Genomic DNA, 8,904 nt, shown 5'->3' with positions numbered 1-8,904 from the left:
GAGGCTAAAGTCCTCGCCTTGAACGCCCCAGGATCCCATATGGGCGCCTGTTCTAATCTTGGCAGCTCCACTTCCCATCCAGCTTCCTGCTTGTGTCCTGGGAAAGCAGTGGAGGATGACCCAAAGCCTTGGGATCCTGCACCTGCGTGGGAGACCTGGAGGAGGTTCCTGGTTCCTGGCTTCGGATCAGTGCAGTACCGGCCCGTTGCGGTCACTTGGGGAGTGAATCATCGGATGGAAGATCTTCCTCTCTGTCTGTCTTCCTCTCTGTATATCTGACTTTGAAATAAAAATAAATAAATCTTTAAAAAAATAGATCAACAAGAAAAGAAGCAAGCAGTAGTTTATTTGCAAATACAGAGGACATGAGTAGTTGTTGAAGAGGTGGCTTTGAATCCTAGCTTACATAGAATGTTCAGTATTGAAAACACAATGCAAAGGAAAAGGCCACAATTTAAGAGAAGGCAAATAACAGGCAGATAAATGTTGACAAGTAAGGCTTGTTAAAGTAGATTTCTCTAGCATCATCATCAGTCTGATAAGGGACCAAAAATGTATTTAGTGGTTCACCTTTGTCCTCTGTGGTAGAAGGGGATTGTACATCTTTGGTCTTTGTAAATCTGTGTTTTTTTAGGCAAATGCAAGGAAAGCAGGAAGCTTTCCTGTATGTGCTTCTTAACTGTCTTCAGCTCATCAATACCTCATGTTCTGGAGGATTCTGTTCTGGCCTCCTACAGTTGACGGTGAGGTGAAAACAGTACATTTTATGGAATGATAGTGAACAAAACAGGACATGAGAGTTTGGGAATTGGAAGACTCTCCAGAAGGACTGGGGGAGTACTGTGGAAAATATTAATATGATTTGTATGTGTCAGGCATTGTTCAAAATCCTTTACATGTATTTACTAGGTAAAACATTTTGTCCTTTTTTGCCTGTTAGGAATCTGAAGCTCAGTGATGTTATTTGTTCAAGGTCATAGAGTAAGCTGTGATGTGTCAAGGAAAAATATGAAAAGAATAAAAGAGCGGGAGAACTAGAGAATTAGCTGCATACATGTTTAAAGTATTGAACAAACATGATGAACTGATACAAATGATATGAGATATATTAAGACAATGAAATGGCATGTAAGCTGAGAAGATATCAAGAACAGGAGTTGGAAAATCATGTGCAATGACTTAGCAAGATCAAGGAGTATTTGTTTCTTAAGAATCTATCAGACAACACAAGGCAGCCAAAATTTGCATTATTATCTTTTTTTTTTTTTAAAGATTTATTTTATTTTTATTACAAAGTCAGATATACTGAAAGGAGGAGAGACAGAGAGGAAGTGGAGCTGTCAGGATTAGAACCAGCAGCCATATGGGATCAAGGCGAGGACCTTAGCCACTAGGCCACGCTGCCGAGCCCGCATTATTATCTTTTTAAAACACTTTGTTATTTTAGATTAATTAATCATTCAGTTTAAATTATCAGTTAATTAATAGCAATGGTAATGAGTCAATTGTGATGATTGACACAATCATCCTTTTTAGAAAAGTTGTATTCATTTTTATTGGAAAGTAAGATTTACAGAGAGGAGGAGAGACAGAGAGGAAGATTTTCTTTCAGCTGATTCACTCCGCTAGTGACCGCAATGGCCAGAGCTGAGCCAATGCAAAGCCAGGATCTTGGAGCTTCTTTTGGGTCTCCCACACGGGTGCAGAATCCCAAGGCTTTGGGCTGTCTTCGATTGCTTTCCCAAGCCACAAGCAGGGAGCTGGATGGGAAGTGAGCCTGCTGGGACACTAACTGGTGCTCTTACAGGGTCCCAACATGTGCAAGGCCAGGATTTATCTGCTAGGTTACCGATGCGGGCCTAAATTATTCTAACTAAATCATGGCTAGTTAGAGAAAGATGCAGAAAGTGAGATATAGTAGCATGCATATTCTTCAACGGGTAAGCTACTGCATCCCATATCAGACTCTCCAGGTTCCATTCTTGACTGCTGTATTTCAGACTGCGGCGTCTTGTTAAGGTGCATCTCGGAAGGCTTCAGGTTATGGCTCAAGTGGCTGGCTGAGTGCATCTGCATGACACACAGATTGAATTCCAGATTGCTGAGTTCAGCCTGGTCCAGTCCAAGCTGTTGTGAGCCTTTGGAAATGTACCAGCAGTTGGAAGATATCTCTCTATGTGTCTCTGTCTTTCACATAAATAAAAATAAGTACAAACTTACAGTATTTAATGTGAGATATGGCTATAGATACAAGTTCAGTTTCTAGCCAGTATATTACAAAATTTGATACTATTTCTAACTAGCCTAAGCAGGTAAAGAAGACAGAAATGAGGCAGAGAGTATATTTAAAATTCTGAAGTGGCACTGTCTTTTTTTTTTTTTTTAAGATTTATGATTATTGGAAAGCCAGATATACAGAGAGGAGGAGAGACAGAGAGGAAGATTTTCCATCCGATGTTTCACTCCCCAAGTGAGCCGCAACGGGCCGGTGCGTGCCAAACCGATGCCGGGAACCAGGAACCTCTTCCAGGTCTCCCACGCGGGTGCAGGGTCCCAAAGCTTTGGGCCATCCTCGACTGCTTTCCCAGGCCACAAGCAGGGAGCTGGATGGGAAGTGGAGCTGCCAAGATTAGAACAGGCGCCCATATGGGATCCTGGGGCGTTAGAGGCGAGGACTTTAGCCGCTGGGCCACGCCGCCGGGCCCAGCACTGTCTTTTAAAATTGCAAATGTGGCACCCCTTCAAATGAGCAATGACACTTGCATTTGCTTATTTTTAATGCATTACCTAGAACAGATGTGCAAATCTGACCTCAGGATGTTTCCTCTATGCCAAAAGGATCACAGAACACACTGAAGGCATTTACATTTAGAATTAGATCCCTTGCTTGCCTTACAATAATTGAGTGAATAAATGTGTGTATACTGTGCTTATTTACCCCTAGCGTTACAGTTGACAAATAGCAGAAACTAGGAAGCAGAAATTGTTTCTGTATGTGAATGGAAATAAGAACTTCTAGAATCTATCATGGAATAAACCAGATTATTCCAGTGCCAGAATTATTCCCTGGATATGCCTGCTTTCTCTAAAATAGTAATTGCATAACTGGAATACAAAAGACTTGAATGAATGGTGCAAAATTCAAAAGTATTTAGTTTAGCATGATAGTTTATTCACTGTGAAAGAGGGCAGTATGCTTGAAGCACTCCTCTTCCAAAATATTTTTTCCAACATCTTTCTCTAAAACTGTTGTTTTGGAGTAACATGTTCAAATGTACTTTTGACAAAAACTTAAATGTACATGCAAATAATCAGATATGGGGATCTTACTAAAATGCAAATTTGACTGGATCTGAACTGTAATACTGCAACAATGTGGAGGAATCCACCATGGGGGGAGGGCATGGAGAGGGATTGGGAGAATCCCAGAACCTATGAAACTGTGTCATAAAATGAAATGAAATTAATCAATTAAAATGCAAATTCTGATTTCATAATTACTGAGTGAGGATTGAGAATCTGTATTTCCAACAAACCCCAAGGTGATGTTTATGCTGTTGGTCCATAGACCACGTTGCAAATTGTAAGGACCTCAATTCATTGGTCTTGAGTTTCTTAAACCACACAATGAGAGATGTGTGGTGCATATCTATCTGTGTATCTATCTATCGTGTATATATATGCATAATGTGTGCATTTATATATAGTTTATGTATATGATTTATATGTGGCGTATATATACATATACATGTGTATATATACATATATATGGCTTCTTTATCATATAACTTTCTATTTCTCCTGTCTTATCTTGAGCTAATACCTTTTGTATTATTACTGTTTTCATTTGATTTGGGGGTTAAGAAATATCAATTTAAAACTTTTTTTTGCATGTTGTCTTTAGTTTAGTAAGCCAGACCATGTTTTTAAAGATTTGAATTGAGCTGCTATCAATATTAATGGATGTTATATGGCTGTAGATGAGGGTAGATGCTGGCTAAATGCTTTCTCTTTTTTTCTGTAATTTAGCATACTGTGTAGCTCTGGATTATAACTGGTATGCTCAGTATGTAAAATTTCTGAAATGTTTTTATAATCTTTGTAATCCATAATCTTCTAATGTTATCTTCCTCAAAAGGCCTAAGCTTTGTTTTGTTCTAGAACACTTTCATTTATTATTACTTTATCATTTGTTTTTCAGACATATGTAGCAATCATGATACTGCAGTATCAATATGTAGTTAACAGAATAAAGTAAAACAAAAATGAATCAAAATAATACAAAAATAGTTATATAGCTGCCTTCTGGAACATTCTGAGAGGCTCTCAGGGGGAAAGTGAGATATAATAAGAAGAATTTAAGTACATTATTAGAGTAAATTAGTAAAACACATTGTATGTAGTTTTATTTTTCTATAGTACTTTTTTTCACTCTTGGTTGGGGCAAGATGGAATGCTGAATGAAAGACGGAAATAAGACCAGAAAGAAAGCGTCACAGAGAAAAGAGCAAGGTCAGGGATTAAAGAGCTTTCTTCAAGGGGCAAAAATATGTTGTCAGTGATGCCTACATTGAGAGATTCTTTGCTTCATTTTTCTCCCTGTGGATGGCGTACATTGACAGCAGAGAGATTTCGTGAAGTAAATCTCCCTTTTGTTAGCAGGCTTATCCATTGTAAAATTTGTGCGTTGCATTACTGTTCAGTAGTTCAGAACTATTGCTTCTATGTCCTTCTAAATAATGGCTATAGAAATCTTGGAGTGACAAGCACGGTTTTACTGCTTATGTAAAAACATCACTGCCATCGTCTTGCTTTGGAGAAATGGCAGCAGGGAACTGCACGAGCAGTTTAATCACACTCACATTTTCACATTATAAACTTTGCATTAGCTGACAAGAACCCATTTTTTTTTTCCCCTACGTGATTTTGTTGCTGGTGTTGATTTTGTTCCTCTATGTTCTCCCTGATTGCACTGACTTACCTAACTGGACAGCTGGAATATGTTAGAAAGCAGACTGCTCAGAGAAACAAAATTGGTTCATTTTGAAAAATTTCCTGGACTGACTGGAAAGATCTCTGGGCTTGGATTCTATTTCTAGAAAGGGCTATTCTGTACTTGAATTTGGTTTCCTTTATCAGAAACAGTACTTTCTGGAAACAGCTTAATAAATTGGTCTTTTTTTTTTTTGTGAATGCCTTTGGTGACCACTGAGATTGTGGAAAATAGGAATAGTATAATGAAGACATTATATTAATTAAAGATATTTTTCAGAATGGATTTTTGGAACAGCTTATCTCTGTTAACCCAGAAATCCTAGCTCTGGTTCCCACCTACATTAAAAAAAAAAAAAAAAAAACTTCCTAGTAGCATTATCAGGAACTTTCTTTTTTGCAGAACCCTAGCCTTGCTGGTTCAAAGATCTTTATTCAGAAAAACACTCTAAGTCGATGTTAATAGAATTTTTCTCTTGTTAAAAATAAAGCATGTAAGTGTGATATCTTTTTAGTTTCATGTTTTGCCATAGAGTAATATGTTAGTGCATTCACTTCAGTCTTGCTAGAGCTAAAAATAAGTGCTTAGCAAATTTGATGCTTCCTGAGTTTATAGCTTGACTTACTTCTTTGTACTGGTGAACATTCATTAAAACCGTATTTCCCTGTAAGAAGGTTTATATTCTTTAGTTCCTTTCTTTCTTTTGTCACCTTCACTCAGGAGGTAGGTAAGCTGCTCTTTGCTTGTTTAGTAAATCTGTGGAAATTTGATATTTACTGTTATTTTGCACAATGACCAAAGAGAAAAGAATGATTCTTACAGGATGACCTCCTGGGGCGGTTTTATCCTAACCTCATTAGCTTTGCACCAAGGTTCAAGGAAGCAGCTTACTAAATATTCAGTTTTTAACTGCCCAGACAGCAATTTCTGCCAGTAGCTGCTTTATGAATTTTAGGACCCATCCTGTATAGATCACGCTTTTTGATTCCACAGACAACTGTCACGCACCCCTCACTGGTGCCAGCGCCTCTTAATACCTGGGCTCTGTAGTGTGATGTCTCATCCCTGACTGGTGTTTGAATCATAGCATATCAGCTCTTGAAATTCTCCCCTTAATAACTGCCATGTATTATTCAATTAGCGCTGTTTCATAATTAATACTCTCTGAATATGCTGTCTACTGGTATCATAATGGCAATTTCCTGCTCACACGTGGCACAATGTAGGTATTCTCAAAGGAACTTTTAGTCAATGCTATGATTTTTTGAGAGCAGCTCCTCTTTGCTGGTGAAGTCTGCAATATGGGGTGAGTGATGACCATACTTTATATGCCTCACCTACAGGAAAAAAAAGGGGGGGAGCTGTCATTTATTGGCTTCATGGCTGGAAGAATTATCTAACATAATCAGAAGCATTTTGTAAGTTGTTAGTGGCTTTTTAAAATCAGAGAGTTAGAATTGCAGGGCTCACATGTGTCCTTGTCCACCATGCAGCTTCATAGATGCCAAAACTGAGGTCCAAGGAAAGTGAAGTCCTCCAGTAAGTCTCAGAAATAAAAACTCTCCTGAATCCCAATCAGGATTCTTTCAAAACAAAGCTCTTACGTTTTCTTTTTCTTTCTTTCTTTTTTTTGTGAATCATTTTTTTTAAATTTAAGATACAATTCCACAGGGTCTGGGATTCCCCCACTGCCCCAAACTCCTTTCCCCCGACTGATTTTCTCCATCTCATTACAATAGTACAGTCCTTCATAAGCTCTTAAGTTTTCATCATCACAACTTACCTACTTGACCATCTTGCAGGATACACCTGCAAAGTAAAATCCCACTGAACATGCATTCTAGTGATTAAAGGGTTGCTTTAGAAGCTATTGCCTTGGTGTTCTGTGTTGGGCTCAAATTGGGCACTATTTTGTACACCGAAAGATTTACAATGCAAAGTAAAACAGGGAAATAGGGCCTGACACAGTAGCCTAACGGCTAAACTCCTCGACTTACACGTGCCAAGATACCATATGGGCGCCAGTTCTTTTTTTTTTTTAAAGATTTATTCATTTTTTTATTACAGCCGGATATACAAAGAGGAGGAGAGACAGAGAGGAAGATCTTCCGTCCGATGATTCACTTCCCAAGTGAGCCGCAATGGGTCGGTGCGCGCCAATCCGATGCCAGGAACCTGGAACCTCTTCCGGGTCTCCCATGTGAGTGCAGTGTCCCAATGCATTGGGCCGTCCTCGACTGCTTTCCCAGGCCACAAGCAGGGAGCTGGATGGGAAGTGGAGCTGCCGGGATTAGAACCAGGGGCGCCAGTTCTTTTCTTTCTTTTTTTTTAAAATGTAATATGTTTTTATGTTGAATTTTGAATTATGTGGTACAATTTCGTATAGCCTGGGATTCTCCCACAAACTCCCCCCAACAGATTTTCCCCATTCTACTACAATGGTGTAGTCCTTCATAAGGAATCATAATTTTATCAATCTCTTATTTAATTGTATCCTGACATTGTTGGTACAGACAATGTCAGACAGTTCAGCATCCCATTGTCTATACGTGTCAAACAATTTCATTGGGAATCCATCTGTTGTCTGGAAGCAGGGATGCATGTTCCATTATATCATCACATCTGGTTATGGTAGACCCCAGTACTCCATCATTATACATTTTCATAATTGAGAAGCCATGAAACAAGATCAACAATTGCTATGAGTTAGAACAACTGCCACAACAACAACATCAACAGCAAATTATAGCACCACGAAAAACACAGTGGGCGCCAGTTCTAATCCTGGCAGCCCCACTTCTCATCCAGCTCCCTGCTTGTGGTCTGGGAAAGCAGCTGAGGATGGGCCAAAATTTGGGACCCTGCATTTGTGTGGGAGACCTGGAAGAGACTCTCGGCTCCTGGCTTCAGATTGGCTCAGCTCCGGCCATTGTGGCCACTTGGGGAGTGAATCAGCTGAGAGAAGATCTTCCTCTCTGTCTCTCCTCCTCTCTCTATATTTGACTGTCCAATAAAAATAAATATAAAAAACATGGAAGATAATATAGCTACTGTTATTACTTAAAATTATTGATCCCAAGAGACAAAAGAGATCACTTTATGCATGGAATTGCTTTGAATATGATAGATATGGATTGTTAGCATTATCTTTTATTAGGTAAACAATATACAGTTGGTGAAAGATCTTCTTTCAGACCACTTTTCTCAAATATTAGCATGGAGGGAATATTAATAAGTACGTATGTGTATGCCATTCAGTTGCTACATGTCTGCTTTGAGATTAAATTCATCAAGACACAAATGAATCGGAACAATGTCTGACACATGATGAACTCCATGTCAGTGCATTACAGAGCAACCGCCTAAATTAGTTAAGAGAGTTGTTATTAGCCTCTTCCCTCTGGCAACTGAAGTCTATTTGATTGACCTGTGCAGAAAGTCCATGAAATAAGGGCGGTGGAAGAAAGCAAGCATTTGTTATAGCACAAAGTGCTAGGTCACTATTGCTGAATTCCTGGAATCCTCTAGGATCTTGGGGTAAAACTTTGTAGAGATTCGAATTGAGGCTGACATGATTGTGTTCAGCTTTTTCCAAGTTTCCCATTGGTCAGTGCTACTTATCACTTCCCTTTGATTGGTTGGTGATGCCTTGCTCTTTAGGGAATGTTATGATGATCAAATGGGCTTCATTTGGTTTGCAGAGGGCATTGCATGCAAGTGGTAATTATCTTCTGCACAGACATGGAATTTCTCTGATTGGACCTGAAATTCCTCTAAACAGATCTCTCCAGGCGATACTGATTAATGGGGTTTTACCAATTGGAGACACAAATGACACCTTCAATCCAGTGACTAGATACTTGTAGGGCTAGCTGTACCATTTCCTCAGTTCGTTAGGGTCCTGTAGGTCT

This window comes from Ochotona princeps, chromosome X (genome assembly GCF_030435755.1).
Source record: "Ochotona princeps isolate mOchPri1 chromosome X, mOchPri1.hap1, whole genome shotgun sequence".
Lineage (NCBI taxonomy): Eukaryota > Metazoa > Chordata > Mammalia > Lagomorpha > Ochotonidae > Ochotona > Ochotona princeps.
The sequence above is the reverse complement of the archived record's forward strand: the minus strand, read 5'-3'. Positions refer to the sequence as shown.